Here is a 14,991-nt window from a genome sequence, read left to right on the forward strand (position 1 = left end):
TCACGTCGAGAATAACTCGAAGTGGCTTTCGAACAACTGAAATCATCTCGAAACTTCTTTGGTGCCGACTGGACTGACCTGCTGAATGATCTTTTACGTGAGTCTCTAGCTTCAAAATCAGCTTTCTTTTTCTCTTTCCTGAGTTCTTCAACTTTACAGGCTCGCTCAACAAGTACCACAAACTCTTTTATCTCGAGTATGCCAACTAACAATTTAATGTCTTCATTCAATACATCTTCAAATATTTTATACATTATGGCTTTAGTAGAAACACACTCTCGGGCATACCGATTGAGTCTCACGAATTTCCGCTCATACTCTGTTACGGTCATCCGACCCTGTTCAGCTCCAAAAATTCTTTTCGTTTTTGATCAATAAATCTTTGGCTAGTATACTTCTTACGGAACTCTGCCTGAAAGAATTCCCAGGTCACTCGCTCAATCGGAACCACTGATACTAGGGAATTCCACCAGTGATATGCTATGTCTCGAAGCAAAGATATGGCACACTTCAAACATTCATCTGGGGTACAGGATAGCTCATCTAACACACGGATAGTATTATCAAGCCAAAACTCATCCCGCTCAGCATCATCATCATCCGTAGCTTTAAACTCTTCGGCCCCATGTTTTCTGATTTTATCAAGAGGAGGCTTATACAATCTCAACGGATCACTTACTTGTGGTATAGCAGGCATAGAAGATCGATCAATAGGGGGTGGAGGTTGTTGGGCAGCTAGGTTAGTCTGAATATATTGAGTAAACAAGTCATTCATCATTTGATAAAAGGCTTGTCTAGCCTGCCCTTCTTGGTTACTAGGAATCAGTCGAGAATCAACCGGCGCTGTCCCTTGCACAGGAGCAGGCGCTACACTCTCGACATCATCAGCTACAGCTCTGTCGAGATCCATTTACTATATGAAAACACATTTCAAATGTCAAAAGTCATCACACTATCGCAGAATATAACTATGGCATGTATAGCTAAACCACACGCGCTACGTTAGTCCTAGAACCGATTAAACCGTAGCTCTTATCCCAATAAAATGTAACACCCTTAACCCATATCCGTCGCTGGATTAGGGTTACGAGATATTATCAATCAAAAACACAATTTCAAACTATCACATACTCACACTTGTATTAACTTTTTTTTTTAAAAAAATAATTTCAATAGCCAATTTCATTACTAATACTACAGGGCTAAATATACTATAACCATACACAATTGGATTACGCAAAATGTACTTCTTATTCTCATTTGATAAAAAACAAAGGAAATTTGGCATCCATTTTATTTTAAGTTAAACACTTATTCATCACATAAAACACATATAATTATTATAATTTATTGTTGCACATGCCTTTACTCGCCTAGTCATCCTTCTATGCATTTAGCCAAGACAAGTTCGTTCTTAACTATTACTCATTCACGTTTCAAATCAATTAACTTACAATTCTATATACTACAATTGTTTAATTCAATATAAATATTATATAATAAAATATTCTAACATTTAACATGCTACAGTTGATTATAACATACTATAACCATCTATGTTAACCATATTTACCGAATTACATAATAAAATAAATTAATGATTCCATATAACTTACCCAACTTGTCACTATTGGATCAAACATTAATTATCTATTACAACCCAATTTAAACAGCTTAAACTCATCCAAAAAATAAACACGCAGGCATAACTCAACTAGTAGACCGAAATTAATTATTTACTAAAGAAGATTATTTCTATAATTTCGAAACATTTCCCACATATAGACATATACAGGACGTAAACATTTCATACTATGTATCAAATATATTAAGTCAATTCATCATATTCAATAAACATTTAAACATGCAATTATCAAATTACAAACGGATTATAACTATCTCACATAATTTCGTTTTATAAACGAAGTTTCATATACATTATGGTAATAATATTCAAACTAACTTATCAAAAAAATTGTATTCACTAAGGTAAGGCATTATACGCAAATAGACATATAATGAAAACATATACCTTATATGTCATGTAATAACCTTTCCAAAACAAACTCATATCAAGTTCGAATTTAGCCAACAACCTGTTACGCCAAGTAATATAAAATACAACCACACATTTACATATATTTTACTTTATGCTTACCATAGCCGAATCAACCTTGTACTTACCCAAAATTATTTACCATTTCCAAAACCTAAAACACCTAGCATGAACATCATTCAGCCATAGCACCTAATTTCATAATCAAAATAAACACAAACCAAACTAAATATAATTGAATTCAAACATAAAAGATCAAATTATACAAAACCAAAATCCATCATTTCAAAACACATTTCAGCCTATACATGCCATAATTCAAGTTTGACTTATAAGGGTACCAAAATAGCTGATAGTGTGTTGAGCTTTGCTGACGATCCCCGAGCTTGTAACTTGTTCCAAAATCTATAAAACAGGGTAAATAAGTACACACAGAGTAAGCTAACTTAGCTTAGTAAGTCATAAGCAAATAAACAACTCAATATAATAATCGACTCATATTAACTAAACAAAATGCATTAACATTCCCATGCTTGACCTTAAACTTACAAATTCTATAAATAATGCATTTTTCATAGACTATTATCCACCTAAGCCGAATACACATAATCATTTAACACATTATAAATCAACTTTTAAACTAATTAGTCATAAAAAACCATACATCCATTTACTCTTTTTTGCGACTTAAGAATCATCAAATGACATCTCATGTATAATTAATACCTATGTGGATGAATATACCAAATCATATATGCACATATTAAGTAACATTTCAATGATACACAAATTATTCATTCACATGCCGAATACACATACCAAATACATATGAATTCTTCATTTGCATTGTACATGATTTACAACAAATATCCATAGTACTTTCTTGCCTTATCTCAAGTAGATATCAAGTTAATTCATACCTACCCATTTAGCTCGTATTACACATCTGTGCACGATTTGCCTTTACCCGATGAACCATTCGGAATTGGATAGGACACTCGAATAATCACATAAATCATACAATGCCAACATCCCAGATGTGGTCTTACACGTAGCCACATATCGATGCCACAGTCCCAGACAAGGTCTTACTCGTAAACACACATATCAGAATCACAAATCGATGCCATGGTCTTACTCACTCACATATATCAGAATCCTATGTCGTGTCATATGTATCCTAGCTATTCCTAAGGTTTATACGGGGCTTTCGGACGTCGTAACTCAATCGAAACCAATTCGGAAATGTGATAGCCAATCTTAATCATATTCGGCCATAGATTATATATGCTCATACATTTCATAATAGCATATAATATTTACATTTAACTACAATTTAACACGCTATTTTCTTATAAACTTACCTCAGACGTCGTAAAATGGGATGGGACTGCTAATCGACAACTTTCGTTTTTCTCCTGTCCAAATTCTATTTCTTTGGTTCTTGATCTAAACATATCAAAATTAAGCTCATTCAAACATATTTTCATTCAATTTAGTCCAAAAACACATAAATAGGCAAATTACCATTTTACCCCTAACATTTACAATTTTTACAATTTAGTCCCTATTGCACAAAACACAAAATACACAAAATTTCCAAATACCCATGTTTGGCCAAATCTTACCCATTACCATACAAGTCCATATATTTCATTTATTTCACATTTTAGTCCCTCAAATTATTATTTTTGCAATTTAGTCCTAATTACTCAAAATCATCAAAAACTCCAATACAAAACATGTTAATCTAAAACATATGTTTCATTTATCATCATCAAACAAAAAAAATCACAAGCTATCAACAATTGCATAACTCAAAATATTCATCAAAATAAAAAATCGAAGCATGGTTTAGTAGTATTCGAAGCAACGATCTCAAAAACATAGAAATTATCAAAAACTGAGCTAGAACTTACCATGAATCAAGCTTGAAAGTGCTAAACCCACGTTTCTTTTCTTTTTCTTTCTTGTTTTAGTTTTGGAAATGGCTTTTAATATGAACACCTATTTTTAATTACCATATATTATATCATATATATTAACTTCTCATTATTTTACCTTTTTAACCTTAGTTTAAAACTTTATATCATCACATTTTAATGCCCTTAGCTGTCCACTACACTTAATATTGGGCTTATTGCAACTTTAAGGCTTCCATTTAAAAAGCCAAGTGCAATCTAGCCCTTTTTAGAAATAACCACTGAATTTTCATTTTATGTGATTAAGTTTGTTTATTAAATTAGACACCTAAACGACAAAATTAAATCACGAAATTTTCACAGGCATAAATTCACACAAAATAAACACAAAAAATAATTTTGAAATATTTTTTTGACTCAGATTCATAGTCCCGAAACCACCATTCCGATTAGGGTCTAAATCGGGTTGTTACATTCATAGTTTTAAACTTCTGTAATACCGAAATAATGATTGATAGTGTGATGGATTTACTTAACGATACCTGAGCTCGTAACCAACTTCCAAAATCTATAAAATAGCGAACGAACACACACAGTAAGCTTAAATAGCTTAGTAAGTCATAAGCAAATAAAACATTTCAGTAATGTACATAATTCAAATAAACCAAACCGAACCCAAACAAAATTTAACCTTGTATACACAAATTGTGCTTATCAACTCAATCATTAACTCGTAAACATAAATCACATAATGCCAATGGCCGAATGTACATATGTTCATAACATGAATAATTCTCACTTATATTTCATTTTTCATATATAAATCATAAGTACACACTTATCTTGATTTTCAATCATTTTAACTTAGCACATACCTGACCTTTTTTTTTTCTTGATTTCTCATTCGATCTTTACTTAATATTTCTCGTGGAACCATTCAAAATTAATATTGATACTCGAATAGTCGAAAAGCTCGTACAACGCCAACGTCTCAAACGTGGTCTTACATGTAATCACATATCGATGCCACTGTCCCAGACAGGGTCTTACACGTAAATCACAAATCGATGCCAACGTCCCAGACGTGGTCTTACATGAATCTCATATCGGAATCCTATTTCATGACATACGTATCCTAACTATTCCTAAGGTTTGTAAGGGACTTTCAGATGTCGTAACTCGATCAATTCAAGCTCGTAAATACTTCTCCCATACTTACACAAATTCGGCTCAAACATACATATACAAGTGATAATTCAATTCGGCATAAATAAAATATATATACAATTGAATTTAACAACATTTATTTACTTATGTACTTACCTTGTACGAAGACAAACAAACCGGGTCAACTATTCAACAACCTTAGATTTCCCCCAATCCAAATCCGATTTTCTCTTTTCTTGATCCAAATTAAAATAAATTAAACTTATTTAATCAAATATTCAATCAAATTCATCCAAAAACACATAAATGTGAAAATTACACTTTTGCCCCTAATATTTCACATTTTTCACAATTTAGTCCATATTTCACAAAACACAAAATTTTCAAAATTTGACTACACTCATGTTAGGTTGAATTTACCCCTAGTCCATACAAGCCCATATATTTCATTTATTTTACATTTTGACCCCTCAATTTGCAAAATTTACAATTTAGTCCTAAATAGACATTTTTATCAAAAATCACTTCATTAAACTTGACAATCTAACAACATATATTTATTTTTCATCATCAAACACAAAAATCATCAAGCTATCAACAATGGAAATTCATGAATACATCATCAAATTCAAATATTCTAGCATGGGCTAGCTACGATCTCAAAAACGTAAAAATTATCAAAAATCGAGCAATAAACATACCTCAATCAAGTAAAATCAGTGTCGAATCTAGCTTTTCTTTTTCTTTCTACTTCTTTTAAAGATTCAGCTTTGCAAAAGATGAATGCATGGCCATTTTGTATTTTTTTTTATTTTATTACATTATAATATGCTAATTACCATTTTAACCTTATAAATTTAATTAACAAACCATATGTTTCAAGCCCAAAACCGGCCATGCTATTAGTTAATGGACAATTTTCCACTTAAGGGCTCCATAATTAATTCTTAAAAGCAAATAAGCACTTTAACATATAGAAAGCTACTTTTACATTTTACGCGATTAAGTCTTTTTTCTTAAATCGAGCACACAAACGATAAAAATTTCACACGAAATTTTCACACATATCAATTCACATATTATAAACATCAAAAATAATATTAATTTTTTTAACTAGAATTTTTGGTCTTGAAACCACTGTTCCGATTAGGGTCTAAACCAGGCTGTTACACATAATGTATAATAATCAAGGTTGCATTTTTGTATGGATGTTAATTGGTTTTAATATGTAAACATAAAATTATGAAATGTTATGTTTGATATTCAGCTTATGAAAACTAGTTGCTATATGTCTGGTATTTGTTGTGTAATGATTTTTATATATACTTGAATAAATTTTAAACATGCCAATGATAGTAATATAGTAGTTTTAAGTTCGAAATTGAATAAGATAAGTGTACTGATGAGTTCAAATTACAAAGCAAGGAATGTAATAAATGACCGTTCTAAACTGTACTATGTCTAATAATGCCTCGTAACCCTAATTTGGTGACGGATACAGGTTAGGGGTGTTACAGTGTAAGATGAATGGCAGATCTTGTTTTAGATGTGGTTCTTAAAACCACTATATCAAGGACTGCCCTGAGATCATCAAGAAAGAAAAAATTTTAGAGTATAAGGCCGAGTAGTACGGCTACAAAGGGGAGAACCTCGAGAAATGCCAGTAATGGGACTCGTAGCAAAAGTGTAGCGAGGGATACAATAGTGAGATTCGGAGCTAGAGCTCCGGCTAGGGCCTATGCCAAACGTGTGCGTAAGGACGCATCTTCTCCTAATGTGATCACTGGTACTTTTTCTCTTTATAATACTACTATTATTGCCTTGATTGACCCTAGTTCTACTTATTCGTATGTGTGCATGAAATTGGTATCTGGCATGAATATGCCTGTTGAGTCTACGGCATTTATGATTAAAGTGTCAAACCCATTAGGCAAGCATGTATTAGTTGATATGGTATGCAAGAAATGTCCCTTGATGATTAGAGGTCATTGTTTTCCAGCTGACTTGATGTTGTTCCCGTTTGATGAATTTGATGTTATGTTGGTATGGATTGGTTGACAATTCATGATGCTGTAGTAAATTGTAGACAAAAAATTATTGAATTGAAATGTGAAGATGGTGAAATTCTCTGGGTTGAATTAGATGAGTCAGATAGGTTGCCAATTGTGATTTCTTCAACGTCTGCTTAGAAACATATGAGAAAAGGGTGTGAGGCTTATTTGGCTTTTGTGTTGAATACAAAAGAGTCTGAATTGAGAATTGAACCAGTGCATGTTTTATGTGAATATTTGGATGTGTTTTCGAAAGAATTGTAAGGTTTACCTCCAATTAGAGAAGTGGAGTTGGGTATTGATGTAATGCTAGGGACGGCACCTAGTTCGATTACTCCGTATAAGATGGCCTCGACCAAAACATGGGCATGCCACCTTGCCGTGTGGCTCACACGGCCTACTCGCACGGGCGTGGGACCCCTGTACCTTTGAAAATTTTTAATTTTTTTGAAAAATTCTATGAGATCCTGGTTTAGTCCCGACTTGTTTCTAATGCTTAAATTGGGCCTCGAAAACATAAAAATCATTAAAAACAGGATCAAAATCACTTACATGCAAGTAATTAAAGTTCCTGAACCATGAAACCCTAGCAATGGCTTTTCTTCCTTCTAATTTCAGTGGAGAGACTTGAAAAAGATGAATGAAATTCTTGGTTTTATTTAATTTAACCTTATTAACTCATTTACCTTATTACCCTTTAAAAACATTCAAAATTTCAAATTAACCGAGCCAAGAATGTCTACTAACCACACAAATGGTCTAATTACCAACTAAGTCCTCTTACTTTAAAGTTTCATAGCCATTTGACCATTTTAACTAATGGAACTCTACTTTTACACTTTTTACGATTTAGTCCTTTTCACTTAATTCAGCATGCAAACATCAAAATTTCTTAATGAAATTTTAATACAACCTTACTAACATCCCATACACATTAAAATAACCATAAAATAATAATTTACTCATTGGATTTTTAGTCCCAAAACCACTATTTTGATTTAACTAAAAATGAGTTGTTACAATGGCCACTTAAAATCTATAAATAGTCTCACTTGTCAAATGTTATGGACACCAATTACTTAGTTTTGAATCTCTCTTTAAATTTCAGTTTAGTTTTTCTCTTTGCTTAGGTTTTAGATTTATTTTTAGTTTACTCTTTGTTTTCTTTCGAGAAATCTGATTTGTGGATGCAATTATACTCTGTGGATTTATTCTTCTTCGTAATATAGATTAGCCTTTTTCTTAAAATTTATATTTTTGATTCAACTATCATGTTTACACTTTATATCAATTCTATATTGTTTATGAAAACCATGAGGAGCTAATCCCTCTATAGGGGATTAGCAAGTGAAGATATGATTTATTAACTTCTTTGTAAGGTTACTCAATGGATCAACTATTTGGGAAAGGAAGAACCTAAACCCTAAGCATGACAACCCTAGAAAGTTATCAAGGTGGGAATTAACTTAAAATTGGTATGGCCTATCCGTGAACACCTTAACCCCAAATCGATCTAAACTATGAGGTCAGAAGATAAGTAGTCCTTGCTAACTTGTTATTCTAGCGAACGTATCAGAAGATCCTGCTAGGATATCGACTAGTTGATTGACGAGGAACTCAAAGCGATAGTTGATGAAGATTACCGAAGTGAGCTAATCACCAATAATTAGATTTGATTAATTCCACTTTTCAATTTCCTGATATTTGTTTTCTATCTTTTATTATTATAAAAATCCTAAAAGTCTCTTTTATTTATATTTGTGTTAATTAGATCTTTTGGGGTTTAGGTTTAAATTGATCTAGCACTAGCCTCCTTTGGGTACGATTCTCGGAGTACTTACCTACTCCATTGTAACTATACTACAACTGGACTAGTATACTTGTGGATACCGCTTCATTTATGTATCTTTTACTGCAGTATTCACACTTTGGACGTTAGTACGACTGGAGGCGATCAACTGTCATATAAAGCCTGGGCTGAGTTTTCCTTTTCTTCCAAAACAAAAAACTTTTCTCTAGGGTGAGACTTTCAAAAATAATTTCTCATTAATAGAAAACTCAATATCTTTTCGTTTCAAATCAACATAAGATTTCTGACAGTCAAATGCAACTTTCAAATTGTCACAAATATTTCCAACTTTATTTTCAGTTCCCGAACCAGATCAACCTCGACTAACTTCCTTTTATTCAAATTTGACCAATATAACGAACTTCTACATTTACACCCGTATAAAGCTTCGTACAGTGTCATTTTTATGCTCATCTGATAGTTGTTATTATAAGCAAAAATTTTCCTAACTACCTTTAAACTCAATGACACAACATCGTAACATATCTTCTATAATCTGAATCACTCGTTCAGACTAACCATTCATTTGTGGACGAAAAAACAATGCTGAAATTTAATTTGAGGCTCAAAGCCTCGTGAAAATTAGCCCATAATCTACAATGATACACCATGCAATCTAAAAAATTCTAAAACATACAATTCAGCTAATTTCTGAAGTGGGTAATCAATTTGAACATAAATAAAATGAGTTGATTTCGTCAACTATCTACAATAACCTAGATTGATTCTTTTCTTTCTCGAGTCATCGGTAACCCTGAAACAAAATTCATGTTAAGACACTATCATTTCCACATAGGAATCATCACAGGCTATAACAAACCTGACGGAATCTGATGTTCAGCTTTCACTTGTTGACATATCAAGCATTTGGATACGAACTATGATTATTGCTTTAGATTGTTATACATTCTATTACTTCCAGGATGAATTGAATAAACACTACTATGAGCTTCGTTTAAAAATTCTTGTTTAAGTCCTGAGCCATTCGACACACGCAACTGATTATGGAAATATTGGCAATCATTAACACCGATACAGAAATTACTCGTCTATCCACTTGTCACTAGTTCCTACTTTAACAATAATTCTGGACCATTTTCTCAAATTCTTGAATCTTTCATTAGAACACTGGTTTCACTTTCAACTCAGCCAGAATAGAAGCACCACTTTCTATCATTAAGTTTGCATTCATAGCTCTCAAGGGAAACAGAGATTTATAGCTCAAAGAATTAGCAACCAAGTTAGCCTTCCTGGGTTGGTAATCGATCATTAAATTATAATCTTTTAGTAATTCAAGTCATGTACATTGCCGCAAGTTCAAATCTTTTTGTGTCATCAAATATTTCAAGCTTTTGTGATAAGTGAAACATGACATTTTTCACCATATAAATAATGTCGCCAGATTTTCAAAGCAAAAACAACCCCGACCAACTCTATAATGGTCGCATAGTTTCTCTTTTGAGGCTTCAACTGTCACGAGGTATAGGCAATTACTTTCACATTTTGCATTAAAACGCAACCCAGACCACCAAGCAATGCATTATTATAAATAGTAAACTCTTTCTTGGTTTCAGGTTGACTTAAAACTGGAGCTTCATTGAGCATGTTTTTCAATTGTTAAAAACTTTTCTAACATTTATTGGACCAAATGAAACTAACATCTCTTAGCAACAACTTTGTCATTGGAGATGCTATGATCAATGTTTTTTTAAAAAATCACCGATAATACCTGACTAAGCCCAAAAAGCTATGTATCTCGGAAACATTCATCAAAACTTTCCAATCAACAATTGTCGATATTTTATTTAGGTCCACTTGGATGCCATCAGTGGAAATTACATGAACCAGAAATCTAACTTCTCAAAGCCATAAATCACATTTGCTAAATTTAGCATATAATTGTTTTTTGCGCAGCAATATAGTTCTTAAATGCTCAGCATGACTTGACTCATTCAACGAGTATATCAAAATATCATCGATAAACACTACCATAAATTGATCCAAATAGGGTTGACATACATTATTCATCAAGTCCATGAATCCAATAGGGGCATTAGTCAAACCAAATACCATCATTAAAAACTCATAATGACCATAATGAGTTTTGAATGTAGTTTTTGGTACATCTGGTTCTTTAATGCGCAACTGATAATAATTGGATCACAAATCAATCTCTATAAAGACAGTAACTCCTTTTAACTAATCAAAAAGTTGTCGATTTGAGGCAACGAATATTTATTCTTTATCTTAAATCAGTTCAACTGTCGGTAATCTATACACCATCACATTGGCCTATCTTTCTTTTTCATAATAACAATGGTGCACCGCAAGGCGACACACTCGATCAAATAAAATCACAATGTAATAGCCCAAAATTGGGTATAGTTGGAATAGAGGTTTCGGGACCACAAAATATGAGATAAAAAATAATTATTTTATGATTATTTTGAGGTCTATGATATGATTTCATGATTTTTTGAAAATTTTGTGAAGATATTCTATGCATAAAGTGCTTAATTTGAAGTTAGGGACTAAATTGAATAAGTTGTAAAACTTGCATTCTAGAAGTTTCTAGTATGAAATTGCTTTGAAATATTAATTATGAGGTCTTAAATAGCAATTTGACCAATTCCTAAGTGATGGACAAAAATTGGACATGGATGGAATTTTTGAAAGTTTAGTAAGGAAGGGCATTTTGGTCATTTGGTAATTAAAAGAAATAAAAAGGGAAAATAAAGCCAAAAATTGACTCATCTTTCTCATGGAGGCCGAAATTAGCATGGGGGAAGCCATGGCTAGGGTTTTCAAGCTTTCCAAGCTCAATAGTAAGTCTGTTCTAACCCTATTTTTCAAGTTCTTTACGTTTTTGGAATCCCGGTAATTTGATTAAGCTTATTCTAGCAATAATTTAAGCTAGGGTTCATATTTGGAAAGTTACCCATAGGTGAAATGTGTTTATTTTGTTGTTTTATGTTAGAATATGAGGTTTTAAATTATGTTAGACAACTTTTGCTACTCGATTTTGACTGAAAACGAGTAAAAGGGCTTAATCGGTAAAAATACCTAATAGTCATAAGTATATGTTAGAGTGAGAATTTGATGTTCCCATAGAAGGGAAAAGTGATCAGCGTGTCATAAAACATAAGAATAAGGGATGAAGTTTAATTCCCGAGCCTAGAGGCAAAAGTGTAAATATGCAAAAGTTAAGGGCAAATTTGTAATTTTTCCAAAGTTTGAGTTAAGGAATGTTTTGAATAGTAAATTAATTAAATAAGTAAAATATGATGTTTTAGATCCCAAAAAATGACATTTGAACCTAGAATGAGAGAAAAATCGAAAATTGGGAAAGTTGGTAAAATGATCGTTTTAGTATCGAGTAAGTTCATATGTATAATAAGCATTAATTTATGCATGTTTCAATGTAAAATTGATATATTCATTATGATTTCCGAGGTGTTGAAAGTATGTAAGTTGGTATGATAATAATACAGCAATAATGCTGTAATTTATATTTGAAAGTTAAATTTAGTGAATTAATTGAATTATATTAAATTAAATTATTATGGTGCCAAGTTTATGAATTGATTTAAAAATATGTCTATGGTACATAAAGTGCATTGAATTATCATACATAAATGTGATTTCTATGATTATGGATATTATGGGAACTTGTAAGTTCATATGATTTTTCATAAGGCAATGTGTAATTTAATGTTATTGCCTTGATATTAAATGAGATGTAAGTTTATATGTAAGTAATACATCAATATTACTTGTATTATGATATTTTATAATAATATTGGAAATATGTTTGTGGATAATTACTTGATTGATGAAATTGTTGGAAAAGAGAGAGAAATCCTGGTTGAACCTTCGGAAAGAATACATGATACAGATAGTATGTAGCTAGGTCACATGTATAGTGCTGAGTGCACATCATGTGTACAAGAGAGCTACAAGACATTATGATGTAGCTAGGTCGCATGGGTGATACTATGTGTACACCATGTAGACAAGAGAGCTATGGGAAATATGTAGCTAGGTCGCATGCGTAGTTCCAGGTGAAGGACACCATGTAGACAAGAGAGCTACGAGATAAATTGGCTAGGTCACATGGGTGGTACTGAGTGTTCACCATGTGTATAAGAGAGCCGAACTATATGATGGATGGAGCTCTGTGTTGAAACCACCAAGTATCAAGGATTGATCCGAAGTGTTCAACGGGAGACTCTCTATGTATTGCTTTGTGAGTTTTGTGATGAGTAAGTGCAGGAACTTGATTATGTGAATGATGTGTTCATTAAGTGACCAGGATGTGGTGAGGTTATAAACAAGTAAGTTATACATGAGGACGATTTTATGGTGACCTTGTGATCATGGGCCTATACTTTTGATGTATGAAATGTGGTGAAAATGATTTGTGATATGTATGTTAAAATGAGGTTAATACAAAGAAAGTGTGAAAGAGTGAATTAGCAATAAAACTGTTTTGGACAGTAGTAGTGATGTGATTTTGAAAAATTACCAAAAATAGTATAAATTGAATCAGAGATTGAATTAGATATAAAATTAAATCTAATGAGTCAATTTTCATATAAAATAAATATACCAAGAAAACGAGTTCTATATTTTTACATATTTATGTTTTTGTGAGACTGGTTCAGAATGATTACACGATCCCCTATTTTGACTTTGGAAAATCACACAAATTTGGATAAAAATAATTAGAGGCTTAAGCTTATATTTTTAAAATCCCTAATGAGTCTATTTTCAAGATAAATCAACAAGAACATTATCCGATTTCTGTATTGTGAGATAATTAATTTTTAGTGAAGAGAGGTTAGAACTGTCAGAATGTGAAACAAGGGAAAATTTAATGAATAAACTGTACTAATCGGCTAAACCAAAAATTATGAAAATTTTATGGTGGAAAGATATGTGAGTCTAGTTTCAGGGGAAATTTACGGATCTTAATTTAGATCTCTGTAGCTCAAATTATAAATAAGTAAGTGACTATGACTCGTGTGGACAGTTTAATGTGAGCATTTATTAGTAAATTGTGAAATCGTACTTACAAGAATGCTATATACATTAAGGATGTGGAATGGAGAGGAGGAGGAGGAAAATAAATATATGTGAAATACATGGAAACTATGGTATATGAAATATTGATATAATGAAATAAATGATATGTGCTTATAAGAAAACAGAAAGAGAATGATATGTACCATGACATGTATATATAAATATGACTAGTCTCAATGTAATGCTTGTTGGGTATGGAGTTGAATTGAAATGTTTCAGGCAAACATGTTATTTTACACATCTGAATTGTGGTATTTTATAAAGATATGATCTAGTTTTAAATATGAATGCTTGATGATTAAGCTGAAGATATTTGGTAAGATGATAATCTTGGTATAAATGTATAAGTGGTACTATAATAAACAAGGTAAAATGAGTATGAGAGACACATGTATGATGACATACAAATGCTATGTTTGTGGTTTAATTGAGAATATTTAATCATTAAATGAATACCATGTTATATGCTTTTGATTTTGTATAAGTGTGTAAGAGATTAAGGTTGACCAAAGCTTGGAAAATAGCCTCGATATATTCCACACAGGCAGAGACACGACCATGTGTCTCAGCCGTGTATGGAACACGACTTGGGGACACGCGCGTGTAGAGCCTTAAAGCATGAAATTTCCAAGATTTTCGTAGGTTTTCGGTTTAGTCCTGAACCCTTTCTAAAGTATGTTTTGGGCTTCGTAGACTCAAATAAGGGACTATGTGTAAGTGAATGAACGTTTTGAAATATGAATGAAATTTTATGGCCTGTATTTTAGTTTAATGTTTGTATGTTTGTCCGGTAACGCCTCGTACCTTATCCTGGCCTCGGGTACGAGTAAGGGGTGTTACATTTAGTGGTATCAGAGCAGG

Source organism: Gossypium hirsutum, chromosome A08 (assembly GCF_007990345.1).
Source record: "Gossypium hirsutum isolate 1008001.06 chromosome A08, Gossypium_hirsutum_v2.1, whole genome shotgun sequence".
In the NCBI taxonomy this organism is placed as follows: domain Eukaryota; kingdom Viridiplantae; phylum Streptophyta; class Magnoliopsida; order Malvales; family Malvaceae; genus Gossypium; species Gossypium hirsutum.